At 52.4% G+C, this 15,334-nt stretch overlaps 1 protein-coding gene and 1 non-coding gene across 2 annotated transcripts in view; one reads left to right on the top strand and one right to left on the bottom strand.

The window, feature by feature from the left end:
* The window catches only part of CLASP1 (cytoplasmic linker associated protein 1), a 246,024-nt gene that overhangs the window by 178,807 nt on the left and 51,883 nt on the right, over positions 1-15,334 (bottom strand). The gene's annotated exons all lie outside the window — the stretch shown is intronic.
* On the top strand, positions 462-573 carry LOC132250450 (U4atac minor spliceosomal RNA). Its single transcript, XR_009462190.1, has one exon. It is a non-coding gene; the product is annotated as a U4atac minor spliceosomal RNA (small nuclear RNA).

Below are 15,334 nucleotides of genomic sequence, written 5' to 3'. Positions count from 1 at the left end.
TGCTTGATACGAGGATGCAAATGTTACCCGCTTAATCAGGCTATTTTTCAGTTTAGCAAGCAGGGGGCTGCATAAAACCCAAATCTCCATTCTGCTCCTTCCTCCCAGGAGGTGACATGAAATACCAGCTCCACTCAACCTGCAAAACGCTCCTGCTTGCTGTGCGCGGTCACTAGGGTGTCGGTGGTGGGGCAGCTCCTGCACTGCGGCCCCTTTAAGGCCAGCCTTACCGGCTGCATATGCAAATGAGCACCCTCGGCGGCGCGCTGCCTTGTGGGTAAAACCCTCCACGCCGACAAAAAGGGGGATGCGCTGGGGCGGGGAGCAGCGTCAAGAGCCGGGGAGGGGTACGGCGCGGCGGCGCGGGGCGGCAGCAGGGGCTAGCGGCGGCGGTGTGCGCTCACCCTGCCTTGCGGGCCCCCCCGCCCGCGCCTGCCCCCCGCCGCCGCTTAATCCTGGCAACCGTCCTTATCTTGGGGTGCGCGGCGGCCCAATGAACGCGTGGTGAGGGCCGCCCTGCTGACGCAAGAAACAGCACTTCGCGCCCGCGAGTCGAGCGCAATTTTTGGAACCGCTTCCGGGTGCCACCGAGTGTGAACGGACAGAGCGGAGCCCGCATTAAACTAAACCCTCATTCGTGCCCGCTGTGCAGGGCCGACCCGCACCACCCGTCCATCCGCGGGGAGGGACACGTGCGCGTACTGCGGTGTAGGGATCTCCCACCCCGCAGCGCCTTTCCGACTGACCCACACTGGCGTCTACACGGACACAGTGACCTACTGGGATGCATCTCTGCGTACAGACCTCAGAGCCACCTATAGTAGCCCTCTAGATACATACATCGCAGCAATCTAGGAAGCGCTCTCATACTGGATATGAAAGCAAACATATATCTACACGCGCACACAGACATATATGCACATTACACACACGCAACACACCAATTGCCTATCAAGAATGATAGTGGGGCTGGGCAGGGACATGGCCCCACCCCCCACTGCCACTCCCATGTCCCAGGGAGGGGGGGGAGCTTGCACTGGGCAGCTGCCCCCCAGCGCCCGCGCTGCCAGCCGCACACTACCCCCTCCCCACCAGCTCCCCCCTCTCCCTCCCTCCCAGCTGTTCTCAGGCCCCCCCCACCCCACAGCTTTTGGCAGGGCCCAGTGGCAGCCAGGCTGGAGTGGGGAAAGTGGGGGTCAAGGCCAGCGCTGCAATGCCAGCACCCATACTGCTGCCTCCAAGGAGCAGGACTGGGACTGGGGGAACGAGGGCAGCACCACCGGCCTTGCCATCCCCGCTCCACCGTCCCAGCCCATCCCCGCCATTGCCCACCATGACTGATGGGTGGGGGGCTGGCAGGGACGGAGCGCAGCCCAGCACCCCACGGTGCCGCTGCTCTGGCCCCGTGCACCCCCCCACACACATACACACACGCAGCCCCGTGTGCCAAAGCAGGGTGGGGGGCACCTCGCACCACTGCCATCTCTAAGGAGCAAGGTCGGAGTAGGAGGGGACCCACTGCGGCCCCTCAGTCCCCGCTGTCACATAAAATAGGCACACTGAGATGCACCCCTGCCCCCACAACACGTATGTCTACGTATACCCCCCAGACGTACAGACGTGCCCGTCTCTCCCTGTCTATAAACGCTGCACCTCCGTCCTGCCCTGCCGCGACGCTGCCGGCTGCAGAGCTGCCCTACCTAGCAGGCCCCTCCTAGGTCGGCGTGCTGCCTTGCACGCGAGGAAGCGACTGCCAGCCCGGACTCTTTTGCCATTTGAACACCAAACCAGCTTAGGACGCTTGTTGCAATTTCCGAAATAAACCTGAATGAATGAAACACCGAACCAGCCCCTGGACGGGGCAAACCAGCTGGGTGGGTGTGCTATCAACGCAGGGTGTCGGCAGCATGTTACTAAGCACTTGGCAAGGACCTTTCGGGTGATTACGGATCAAAGCACTGTTGCTTTTCTTCCTCCCTACTCAGCCCAGCCTCGTGCACCCTCCACAAAGCAGAACTGCCCGTCGAGCTGCTCTCTCGAGCTCTTTTTTCCCCTCGACTGTTTCCAAGTTTCCACCCGAGCGGGCCTGTGTAAGCCAGCGCGTCTGAAAGGAAAAAAAACCCCGTGCGAGAAAAAGCAGAAGTTTGTCCATGAGGCTCTTGACAAAGAGCAACTTTACCATGCAAACCCGTGACGCGCTAGAAATCCCCACGGATGGGATCCTGTCCTCCCCGCTGACGTTTTCCTTCCCAGGCCTCGCGCTGATGCTGTGGCTGCGCTTGCACGCGCATGCACCGGTTGCTCCTGGGTGGCTGCTCCCCAAAAATGCAGGTCTGGGAAATATGAAGGACCTCTGGAGCTGGAGACCAGCTGCACCCAGCTGGGGAGGGGGCAGCAGCAGCGGCATGGACACAGCTCAGCAACTCCCCACTTGGCCCTGGCCCTGCTGCTTGGTGGAAGCACAGGCAAGAGACCCCCCCGCTGCCAAACCCCCCAGCTCTGCGGGCCGTAGGCTGCTGACCCCAACCGAAGTCACCTGCAATCTGGGCACTGCCTTCGGAGACAGGTGCAGGAAGCCCTGCCATGATTGGCATGTCCCAGCAGGTCGCTGGCACAGCAGAAAATCATAGAGGTCCTTCCTAAAACTCAAACAAACGCAGGGACCTCGGAAGTGTCACGGCAGGAAAGCAGTAGAATAGTTTTGAACCCCAGATAGTTTCCGAACCCTGGATATTCAACATCATTCACATGGGAGCTGGATCCTGATGCTAACGGCTCCCCTCGCTCAGAAGGAAGGGGGCAGACGCCGACCGCAGCGCAGGCCTCAACTGCAACCAGCAGCAAGAACTGCTCCCGGGGTCCAAAAGCGATCGGGGTCCCCGGGGAGCAGAGCACCAGCCTCTTCCAGCCTTAACTGTCTCCCTTCATGCTCGGAAAAGCAGAGAGGAACCAGGGTAGGAATTCAGCTAGGTTCAACGTAAAAAATGTTGGCAATTAACCTGCCCTTAGGAGGAGACAAAGGAGCCCCAGGGGAGCCCGCTATGACTTGCAGTTATGCATTTCTTTAATTGGAACATAACTACCGTGGTAATTAAAGAACTATTTAAAAAACAGGAGTGGGGGGAACCCGGGGCTGATCTCTGCCGCTTGCAGGGGGTCTCCTGGTTTGATTTACAAACCTGGTCTTGCACCACCACGCTATCTATGGTAAAATAAGGCATCCATTTCTCCCAGGAGAAAGCTTTTTGTCCTGGGATCCTATAGAGAACAAGCCCGTTCTCCCACGTGGAGTACCTGCACGTATGCAAGGTAAAATACGCTAATGCTATTTTTCCCTGGGACAAATCGCGGCTCATTCATACCGGAGGCAAGCTATTCGTGTAAAGGGCTGTGCCGCTCTTCTTTTGTCTCAAGTTTGAACTGGAATCAATGAGAATTGCCTCATCCCCGTGGTCTGTTCCTACCCTTACGGGACAGAAGTCTGAATACTCTGCTCTGGCGCCGGGAGTCCCAAAAGCGCAGGTTCACATACACCCGACGCGGCTGGAAATCCACCCGTGAATGGGATCTGGCCACTGCCGTAGGTAAACCCTCGACGACGAGCCCTTTAACTATGCCAGGCTTTTAGCAGCACAATCCCCTAGTGTAGACACGCGTTATTCCTCTGGCCGAGATACTGTTAACCCCAATTTACCGCACGTTTTACCCGAGCCAGGAACGAAGGACAAGCAGGGTACGCCGTGAGCCTGGCATGTGGCAGCAAGGAGGGACTGGAAGGTTTGCCCGGTTCCTGCCTCCAATTCGCCTCCCTGGCCGTGCCCTCCTAACGTGCCCGTCGCAGCGCGACCCTGATGAACCACAATAGCAATAATGGCAGGTTACGGAGGGGATGTTCACTTAGGGGCGTGATGGCTCCAGGCCATGCAGAAGCCTTCTCTTCTAGGAGGGCCCAGAGAGACGAGGCTCCCGTCATGCGAGGTCTCCACCTGACAGCCTGCCCCCATAACACCTGGCCACTGGCTTTTACTCTGTCCCTGCCAGCTGTTTGTGACCTCCCGGAGAGACAGCTCCTAGATCCAACCACGTAGGGCTACGAAGGACCTTGCATTCGGGAGAACCACACCGCGGGGAGCCAGGGCGGCGCTCCCGTTCATTTATCCCCTTCGTTTGGCCGGCTTGGCAGATCTGGTGTGGGAAATTGCACCTTGCCTTTTTTAAAGGACATGGATAAAACACCTTCAAACAGCTTCGCGAGGTGGCTGCCCTTCAACATCCGGGCGCGGTGTCATGGAGAGGCCACGCTTTCCCAGGCACAGCAAATGCCAACAGTGAAATCCAGCCTGGGGACAGCAAGATGCACTAAACTGCTTGCTCCTCGTGGCATGCCCTGGCCTGGAGGATGCCTGCGTGGTGTTGCAGAAGGGCCGCTGATCTGGGAACGAGACCTGGGTTTGCTCAGCCCGTTTCTCAGCATCCTCATCTCTAAAAAATAGTGCAAAGCTGGGTTAACTGCTTTAGTGTTGCACTTTTGAGATCCACAAGGGGAAAGGACATCAGCACAGCAGAGAATCGTTCGCTCAGACAAAACACCCCGAGGTCGGCTCCCACAAGTTGGCCGGGTGGATGTGTAGCCGAAGAGCTAAAGTGAGCGCTTAGAGCTGCTGGTTGTGCGCAGCGTGAGAGTGCAAAGCAGCTCACCGACTCTTCCAGCACGCTGTGTGGAAAGGCGTTATCAACTTGCAGACTGAGAAACTGAGGCACGTGGAGATCCGTCAGCACCCACCTTTTCGAACGCTGGCCGACACCGACCGCCTCTTCTCCAGCACCCAGGCAGAGGCCTGTAGGTTCAGAGACACCGAGCATCTTTTAACCTGGTGCCCAGGATGAGTAGATGCTTGCAAAGGAAGGTCTGAGGTTTGGGGCCACTAAATAAATATGGTCTGTGCCACTAAATCTGCTGTGTTTGGGGGGGGATTTTTGCAACGTGCCAATGCAGGGCTCTGTCTACACTAGGGGCGTTTCACTGGGGTGACAGGATAGCAACACCCCCCCGCTGACAAAGCCCCCCTGGCAGGGAAGCAGCTACGCCAGTAACGCTGTGCTTAGTTCCAGAAGAGCAAAACCAGCCCTTAAATCCTGTCTACACACAGCTACGTCCAACTGAGGTCGACCTCTTCACACCTCTGACCAGCAACGCCAGGCAGGAGGAATCTGTGGCATCAACCCACCTAGACTGGTCCTAAATTACTTGGCATATGTTACCCACCAACTCATAGATTCATAGATGTTAGGGTCGGAAGGGACCTCAATAGATCATCGAGTCCGACCCCCTGCATAGGCAGGAAAGAGTGCTGGGTCTAGATGACCCCAGCTAGATGCTCATCCAACCTCCTCTTGAAGACCCCCAGGGTAGGGGAGAGCACCACCTCCCTTGGGAGCCCGTTCCAGACCTTGGCCACTCGAACTGTGAAGAAGTTCTTCCTAATGTCCAATCTAAATCTGCTCTCTGCTAGCTTGTGGCCATTGTTTCTTGTAACCCCCGGGGGCGCCTTGGTGAATAAATACTCACCAATTTCCTTCTGTGCCCCCGTGATGAACTTATAGGCAGCCACAAGGTCGCCTCTCAACCTTCTCTTGCGGAGGCTGAAAAGGTCCAGGTGCCCTAGTCTCTCCTCGTCTGCAGGCCCCTGACCATACGAGTGGCCCTTCTCTGGACCCTCTCCAGGTTATCCACATCCTTCTTGAAGTGTGGCGCCCAGAATTGCACGCAGTACTCCAACTGCGGTCTGACCAGCACCCGATAGAGGGGAAGTATCACCTCCCTGGACCTATTTGTCATGCATCTGCTGATGCACGATAAAGTGCCATTGGCTTTTCTGATGGCTTCGTCACACTGCCGGCCCATGTTCATCTTGGAGTCCACTAGGACCCCAAGATCCCTTTCCACCTCTGTGCCACCCAGCAGGTCATTCCCTAGGCTGTAGGTGTGCTGGACATTTTTCCTCCCTAGGTGCAGTACTTTGCATTTCTCCTTGTTGAACTGCATCCTGTTGTTTTCTGCCCACTTGTCCAACCTGTCCAGGTCTGCCTGCAGCTGTTCCCTGCCCTCCGGCGTGTCCATTTCTCCCCATAGCTTTGTGTCATCTGCAAACTTGGACAGAGTACATTTGACTCCCTCGTCCAAGTCACTGATGAAGACATTAAAGAGTATCGGTCCAAGGACCGAGCCCTGCAGGACCCCACTGCCCACACCCTTCCAGGTCGAGACCGACCTGTCCACCACGACTCTCTGGGTGCGGCCCTCTAGCCAATTCGCCACCCACCGGACTGTGTAGTCAATGACCATGACTCAATGACCATCGCCTAATGCCTTGCTCCCTAATCTCAAGACATCCATCTTTTTGGTCTTAGAAGTGGGAAAGATGCTGCCTACCAGAGCCAAAAGAGTCCCATTCATTTTGGCTGCTAAACCACTGGTTTGCCATTCATCCCAGTATCACCCTCAGCATCCCAGTATCACCCTCAGCATCCCAGCATACATAGGAACAGCCCATGCCCCACTTTATCCTGCCAAAGCAGCCACACAATACCAGAAGACAATGCCATAGGATGGGTGAGTAATCAGCTGGACAAGACCCAGAGGTGGGGGATGCGACCTTGCAAAAAATCAATGCATTTAGCTTGACTCCTAAATCTATGGGAAAGCAGAAAAGTGGCTTTCATTAATAGATTAGGTGGGGGGAAGAGCTATTCCAGAGTTTCACATTATTTGCTGGGAGCTGAGGCAGATCCCAAAAAGATGATGTAGAAAATTCATTTCAATACTGAGGTATTAAAAAAAAAAAAAAAAAAAAATAGGGACAGCTACAGATAATCCCCTGCAGCGATGCATTCTGGGAGTTGCCATTAGGCCGGCGAGGGGATCTGACTCGAGCACAACGTACTGCGACATGCAGAGAAAGCCATGCAGGCCTCTGCCATAGTGCAAGAGCAAGAGACTCGCCAGAATTAAAAGGGCAGGAAGTTAAGAAAACGCAGCCGAGAAGGACTGCCGGAGAAGGGGCAGCGAGACACGCTCGGGCTGGATGGTTTTACGAGCATGCACGTCCGCCTGGAAGGCAGCGAATGGTGAGGATCTTGGCAATTCACCCCCATGCTTTCTAGAGCAAATGGGCTGCTGATGGAGTCAGGAGGGAAGTCCTCAAACCACACGGCCCCGTCACGCTCTGCACGACCCAATCGGATCGGGTGAATTTATGGAAGGCCAAAAGTGGCAGAATTCACCTTTCCCTGCAGCACCAGGCATCAATCGAGGTCGCCTGATTTAGTGATCAGGACACCCCAGGTTTTGTGCAGCTCCGATCTCTGCACGGTGGAGATAATGCTCCCTCTCCTCGCAGCGGTGCTGTGAAGTTAGGAGAAGATGAGACGCGCTCCAGGGACATCCCTGGAGATGCACAAAACCCGGCGGCTCATGATCCACCTCACTTAAACAGCACCTCCTATCTGAGGAGTTCGAGGCAGTCAACGAACGCAAGGGAAACCTCTCAGTACTCGGGAACAGCAGCCAAACGTTGCGCCCATTGCGCAGAAGGGGATGCTGAGGAACGGAGACAGCCCGAGTGACCGGTCCGCAGTCAAAGACTGCAGACTTGCAAGCAAAAAAAAGGAGCCGTTACAACCCCACGGCCCAGCCCCTTGCACCGTACTGTAAGCCCATCTCAGTGAGCAATCCCAGCTTCATTTATTCTTTTAGCTATTTTTACAGCAGCCGCTGGACTCCCTGATGCACGGGGCATCTTCCGCACCACCCGAAAGAGCAGCTGTCTTTATCCTGGGGCGGGGGATGACCGCTCAGTTAGCAACGCAGGGCTGCAAGCTCCGCTCCATATGTGGCCTGGTGCTCACTTGCCAGCAGGCAAAATCCAAACTCATCCTAGCTCGTAGTATCTCCCCGGTCCCCCACTTACAACCCCCCATTCAACAGTCCTTAAACCACAGGTGGCATCCACCCACCCACCCACCGTGCTGCTGACAGCTGGACGGCCAAGGACAGAGACCAGCTTTGCCCCAAACCTTCACCTGGAGGGGAGCAAGGCCAACTTACACCAGCCGAGGTTGTGAGCTTGCTGCGCTGGTGAGAAGCGTCTTCTCGGAAGGACAAGGGAGAACGAAGCATTGCTCGACAAGCGCTCGTGCCACTGGACAGCAACAAGAAGACGTAGTGAAAGGAAACTGGGGACTGGTGTCCTGCTCTGGTCTTTCTGAAGAGGGCAGGTGACAAGCAAGTTACCAACAAAACACTTGCCAACTTGCCCCCCCTCGGGGTGCTTGGAGAAGACTTTCCGCTAGCCCCGAGGTGTTGGTGGTGGGGAAGCAGGGAGAGCAGGTACTTATAACTGGAGACTGCTCCGTAGGCACCATTTATCAGCCAAGCGAGGTAAGAGCGCTTGGCTCAGAAGTGCTCAGCTCCCATCGCTCTGCTCTGGAGTCGGGGCACGTTCAGAAGCACTTCCATGGGTTCAGTGGGAGTCTAGAGCAGAAAGCAGGGAGCTTGCGGCTTAGCAGGCAGCAATAACACAGCGGATTCAAACACGTAAGAGGAGGCTGAGAGTGCATCTGAGCGGTCAGCAGACCTGGCTTTACCTGCTTGCTTCTGCCCTTGTGGGTATCCAGCTTTCAGGTGCTCTGGAGGGGAGGAATTAAAAGGCTGAGATAATGAGTTAGCTGCCTTGTTTCCTGGAAAGGTACAACAGGGTGCAACTTCCCTCAACTCTCCTGCTACACAAGGCTAGGAAGCACAGCTCTGCAGAGCTCAAGAGCGCCAGGGGTGTCCAAGTCTCACTGCATCTCCCTGCCCCGGACGGTCTGCGCTGCAGTTATAGAGAACACAACCCAGCAGGATGCTCCTCCATCATTAGGGCCGCTCAATGCTGCAGTCACGGCAAGCACGACAGCAGTCCGGGACACAGCAAAGAGTCCTGGGGTTGACTGGAAGGAGGTATAGGACCCTACTCACTCTGAGCTGGTGGGACAAGACAGTGGATGGGTCTCTGGTTACACAGAGGGAGCAAGAATGCAGATAGCCTTGGAAAACCAGAGGGTTGCACATGTGGTGCTAGCCGTTCAATAGCTGGATTCACATCTATTCTGCAGCTCGCTGAACTCGGTGACAAAGGTCCTTCCACCAGCTGCAGTGGCTCTGACTCAGGCAGGGACTGGCTGAGCACCCCAGCTCGGTGGCAGGGGTGTGGGCTGAGAGGATAAATGCCGAGGCCCTGGCCACCTGTGGTCATGGTGCAATCCTCTGGCATTCTCCCCGCAAGGAAATAAGAGCGCTCCAACCTCCTGGACTGACTCCAGCTTGGATAATTAACATTTGCCTACTTAAAACCCTCCCTTGCAGTTCCTGTTCATCACTTCCCCTGCTAAAAACAGTGGTGCTAAAAACTGCCCCTACAGTCCAGCGACAGATAAGTGGTCTGTACACACAGTCCGCAAGGACAAGGGTAGCATTTGGGAAAGAGAGCGCTAAGTAGCGTAGCCGTTCAACGACACCGTCTTCACAGACAGTAGCAGTGCACTGAACGTAGGAACAGTTTTTAAAATAACTACTGTGAGCTAAATATGCTCCGGCACCTGCAAAAGTAAAACGCGAGTCTGAAGCCATGTAACAAACTCCCAATGAAAGTCAATTCCTTGTAGTGTGGGAAGATACGTCGTCCAGCATAAGCACAGGATGAAGATGGCGACTGCACTGACAAGCTTACGAGCAAATCTACAGAAACAAGTGAATTCTCTTCCCTTCAAAGCGTGGTCTTGCAATGGTCCTATTTTGAGTCTGCAATACCATGGAACTAATGAGCTTTGCTAATAACTCAGGGGTGAGTGCTCAATGCCCAAAGTTGAGGCTATAGTTTTACAAGAGCTCGTGCCCCACATAAATACCCACCCAAATGCCCAAAGCGCTCCAGAGTTCCCAATACCAAACCTAAGTAGCCTGGATGTCTAAATACGACCTGAGCTTCCCTCAAAACCTAGGCTTTACTCCTCGCTGCATCTGGTCAGAAACCAATTTAGGGACAGGTGTCAAAACCCGGTTGACAAGATTCTGGAGCCTCAAACAAAACAGGTGGGGCCAAGCGGCTTTAAAAACCCCACACCCTAAGCCAGGCAGAACAACAGGTCCAGCACAGACACTCAGCATTCGCATGCTCTAGCCTCTTCTGCTGCACCAATGGCAGAGCCCGGTATTTCATTCCCCAGCAATTGGCAGATGCTAGCAGCAAAGGGAAATGGGCTCTTACAGAATCAGATGTTTTCAACAGCATCACACGAAGCTCTTCCTTCCACGTGAGCCCCGGAGTAGAGATGGGACCAGGCTGCGTTTTAAATGCATTCCTGAGCCATGCCCAAGAGATGTGGTTAAAACTAGGGCTCTGCAAAACGGCACTGTCCCATTCCAACTTCAGTTTCGAGGTCTGGACACAACAGCGTTTTGCTTCAAATTTAATTTCGAGCCAAAACAGTGAGGCTGCTTTGACGCTATTTCGACGTTTCGCCTGACCGTTGCGCTGGGGAAAGGAACTCAGCCCAGCTGGGCTGACTTCCTTTCCCAAGCCCAATCCTAGCCCTGGGGATGTCAGCTCAGCTGAGCAGCCCACCAACTGGGCTGACTTCCCATCCCCAGCACCATTGTCAAAACATTTCGACTTTCAAAATGTTTCGACTAGCCTCGTTTTGTTTCGAGGCTGTTTCACAGCCCTTTGTTTCATTTCGATTTTGCTGTTTCAACCTCGAAATGAGTCGAAACAGTGTCGAAATGAAGCGGCCGGCGAAATTTTGCACAGCCCTAGTTAAAACCCACTGCAGTCTTGTCTATGCTGCAAACACGAGCAGTGTTTTAGCTGTAACCGGAAGGCTACTAGACTTATCTGGTGTGCTAACAGGATTCATTCTGCGGGGGTTACAGAGATCCTTACAGCCCCTTCTCGTGAAAGCCGTACGCCCTGCTTTCCAATAAGCAAAGTGTTATAACACTTCGTACCAGGCATCTGAAAACTGTTTTGGGCATCACATAAGTTACCTTCTTGCTTTATTATCTTCTCACACCTCTCATCACACCTTATATATCACCCATAGTGTGAGTCAAGCATCCCTGCTCTTCTTTCACACTGTTTCTTAAAAAAGAAAGTCTTCCACAAAGATCTATTCTTACTCAAATACCATATTTTCTTGCATAGAACATGCCCTGAAATACAATATGCATTTTGTTTTGTAATAGCAGAATGAAGTGTGTGTGGCGGGGGGGAAACCCTTTTTCCAGAATTCTGGCCTCACCGAAACAAAGATAAAGCTCAAATCTTCAGCTCACTCGCCTTCCCTGTCTTGCTTAAGGAAACTGAACTCCTTGCTGCTGCTGCAGACAGGTGGATCTGTGATTCAGAAAAGAGCTAAAGAGTCTTCAAGGCTGTGAAATAGGAGGGAGACCCAGCAGCAGCTAGCTGACAGCAAAATTACCCTAAGAAAGGTTTGCTTGATTAGTGGAACATCTAGACCATTAAAAAGGAGATGATTAACACTTCTGAAGTGAAGAACAATGAGCCGCTAGGTCACGTGACTCCCCTAGCTGCCTGAAGGCAATGCAACAGCTGCTGCATGGGGGAAGCAGGAATCAAAGCAGGGTGCTTCGATCCTAGGCAAAAAAAATATCAGCTTCCTCATTTAATTTGGGAGAAGTGGGGCTGACTTTTGGGAAGATGTTCTCCCCTTCTCCCCAGCGGTATGGTATCTAATCATATATGGTATCTAATAGGTGCCATGGTGCTCAAATGTTGCCAAATCATGATCACAACCCCAAATGGACCGGGTGTCATATAAATACCTGGCAGAGATACACCATCGTGAAGGGACAATCCCTGCCTTGAAGAGCTGACATTGTAACTCCCCCAGAACTCACATTTTGGGTTGTTTTTCCCTTTCATCTTCACATCACCCCTCCTTTCCAAGTTCAACTTGTAGCTCAATAGGTCCACAGAACAAAGTAAATCCTGCCAGTGGTCACCAGCAAATGTTTTCCCATCGCCAGCCTGGAGAACGGGGACCAGAAACGGGAAATCAAAATGCATTCCCTGTTTGCAGAAATACAAAATTGTCTTTTTGAAAGAAACGCTCCAGCACTGGATGCCACAGAGCGCAAGCGCGCGGGAAAACGGCCCTTTCCTGAACTCCCTCTGACCTACGTGTTCGTTCCTTTCCCTTTTTGGCCGTCACCGTGTCATGAGCTGGAACGACAGCTGATGCAGCGTGTGGCTGAGCCCTCCGGGGCGGGAGAACACCGCCTGTTTTCTGCCTCCGCTTTTGCAGATTGAAAACAGACGCCTTTGAGTTGGTCCCAGCAGATAATCAACGTGTGACAAATAGGGTGGATTAGGACACTGCTTGCTGTGATATATTCAAGTACGCTTAGCTCGTCTCGTTTTCTGGGTAAGCTGCAGACCCCAAACCACTTTGTGGTGAATCACACAGGCCTGCACGTGAGCTAGGGAGAATTTCTCTCATCCTGACACTTGGAGATAGCAGATGTCTGCAGAAGTGTTATGGAAGATGCATCACATATACACAGCATGTGCATCTGAGCTGTACTCTATTGCAGAGGTTCCCAACCACCGGGCCGCGGCAGGTTGGCTGCCGGGTCGTGGCACAAGCCCCCCCCTCGGGCCCCCATCTGTCCTCCCGGGCAAGTGGCTTCCGGAGTCAAAGCTGAGCTTCCAGGGTTAAAGCCGGGCGGCAGGAAAGCCCCGGGTGGGAGGCAGCCAGCTCCGCACGCACCATCCCGCAGTAAAAAGAAAAAGGTTGGGAACCACTGCTCTATTGCATACTTGTTTCAGGGACACATTTGGTAGCCATGTTGGTCTGAAACAAAAATAAATGCAAAACTCTAAAACTCTTAGTTCAAAGATGATACCTTTTATTAGACCAACTAAGACATTGCAAAAAAAATTAAAAGAAAGATTTTTTTTTTTTTTTTTGCGATTTCTTAGTTGGTCTAATAAAAGGTATCATCTCTGAACCAAAAGAGTTTTGCATTGCATACTTGTGGCTTTTATAGTTACCAGTAATTGTCTGGGAAACCTACCTCCATCCATACTTGAAAGCCTCTAAGTCACTGGGCGATAGGACTCCAGGTCAGCAGTCGGTGATGGTCATTGCTATGGGACAGCTGTTCAAGAGCTGCGCAGAATGAATTTTAGTGGTCTCAATCTGGTTCCAACAGGGACAACTGTCCTCATTAAACACATCGCCACAAATTGGCACAGAGGACAAGGACTTAACTATTCTCTTAGCTCAGCAGGGTTTGCCCAGGCACACTGGTGGGCTATGAGGAGATGGCTCACCCTGGCACTACCCGGGCTGCATCTGTTCTGCGGCTAAATAAAGAATTCAAGTCTCCCGAGCTGTCCAGTGGGCAAGACTCTGTGCAGGAGGCAATAAATTCACATGAAAAATGTAACGGAAAATAAATGCTTGGAGGGAAGTGAACAGAATTCCTCATCCTGCGCTGGGCAGAGAAAACGGTGTTTTCCTGGGGGAAGAGAACAGGCTGTCTGGGCAGCTGAATCCAAAGGGGGGGTGTGGAAAAACTGATTGGAAAATTACAGAGAGCCGCGGCAGAGATTTGGGTCTCTATGCAGCTCTAAAAGTGTGTTTAAACAAACAAATGAACAAAAAAAAAATCAACTAAATAGCTCCCATCAGCGCTCTGTCTCAGCTGCATTGGGAAAGCGTATGGGAACCAGCTCTAGGGACGCCCCTAACTTTAGAAAATTAGATTTCTTGTGAATTAAACAAAGACAGAATGTGAAGTATTTAACTTCTTGATTAGTGACTTTGAGAAGCAGAAACACAAACAGATGCATGAGGAACCACTACCTCGTTTGCACAATGGCTCTACTATAAAACGAACTATTGGTTCAACCACGAGAGCAATTTTGGGGGGGATTCCTGACAATAACAGAAACATTTTTTTCCCTCAATTTTAATGCAATATTATGTTCAACACAACAAAGAAAACACAATGAGTTGATTTATATCACTAATTTTAAGCATAATTATTGCATTGGTACTTTCTAATTACATTTCTAAAGAATAGCTTGTTCTCACTATTGACAAAATAAATTAGAATATGTTAATATACAATTAAACCTAGACTTTCCACTTAACTGGGTATTACTTTTCCCAGCCAAGAGGCTATACTATGTTTAAGTAACACTGTAACTCAACACATTTATTCAGATTCTTGATTTTTGTATGCTTCTGTTATATTAGGATATATAATGGTGGACATCCTCCTATGTATTATACTTCTTTATGTTGAAATTTGTGTCAACCCGCATATTTCAACAGAAACCAGAATTCAGCTAAAAATGCACAGAACGGTATTTTTAAATGGCTTTTTATTACTTAAATAATGCAGCCTTCGACATGCTAGATACAAAAGAAGCAGTTTGACAAATTGCATCTTGCATTAACGTTAATTGACTTATAAAACAAAGGGATAATTAACAACACTTAGTGAACTGACATATGTTTCTCTAATCACTTCAGGTTTGATTTTCAACAGTACTGAAGTGCCAAAAGATGCAGGCACACCGTCTTCAAGAAGGGCCTAGACAGTCACGTGCTGGTTTCCATTCATTTCAATGAGACTGAGCACCAAACTGCTTTGGGGCTCCTAAAAATGCCACCAGGCAGCATCCGTGAATCTTTAGGCATCTAAACACCTTTGAAAATCAGGACCAATGTCCTTCAAGCATTAAAATTAGGGGTGGACCGATAAAGATTTTTTGGGCCAATACCAATGGCTGATTATTAACAAGCCATATCAGCCGATACCGATCCAATTGCCGATATGCAGCACAGCAACTTGGAGAGAGTTGGGGTGAAGGGGCAGAGAACAGGAAAGGGGTGTTGGGTGGGGGGGACGGGAACAGATGGAGGCCCCCACAGTGAGGGAGGGAGTGAGGCTGGGACAGGGGCAGGCACTGCCCAGCCAAGGCACAGTGTGGGACAGGCAGCTCCTGCCACTGCGCGCACCCCCAAGGGAGGCACGGGGGGGTTGCCCCCTGGATCTGCATGTGGGGTGAGGACAGGATGCCACTGCACACTGGGGCCAGGGGTGGTGCTGGGCTCCTCCTGGAGGGGGGCGCTAAGCCAGAGGCTGTGCTCAGGACAGCAGCGGCAGCGGCACTGAAAGGGTGGGGGATTCGGGAAGGCTATGGCACATTCTGGGGTGGCTGTAGCCCACCCCATCGTCCTCCCTCCCTCCCTCCCA

The sequence above is a fragment of the Alligator mississippiensis genome, chromosome 4 (genome assembly GCF_030867095.1).
Source record: "Alligator mississippiensis isolate rAllMis1 chromosome 4, rAllMis1, whole genome shotgun sequence".
NCBI classification, from domain to species: Eukaryota; Metazoa; Chordata; order Crocodylia; family Alligatoridae; genus Alligator; species Alligator mississippiensis.
Note: the sequence above shows the minus strand (reverse complement) of the source record. Positions and strands in the feature narration are given on the sequence as shown.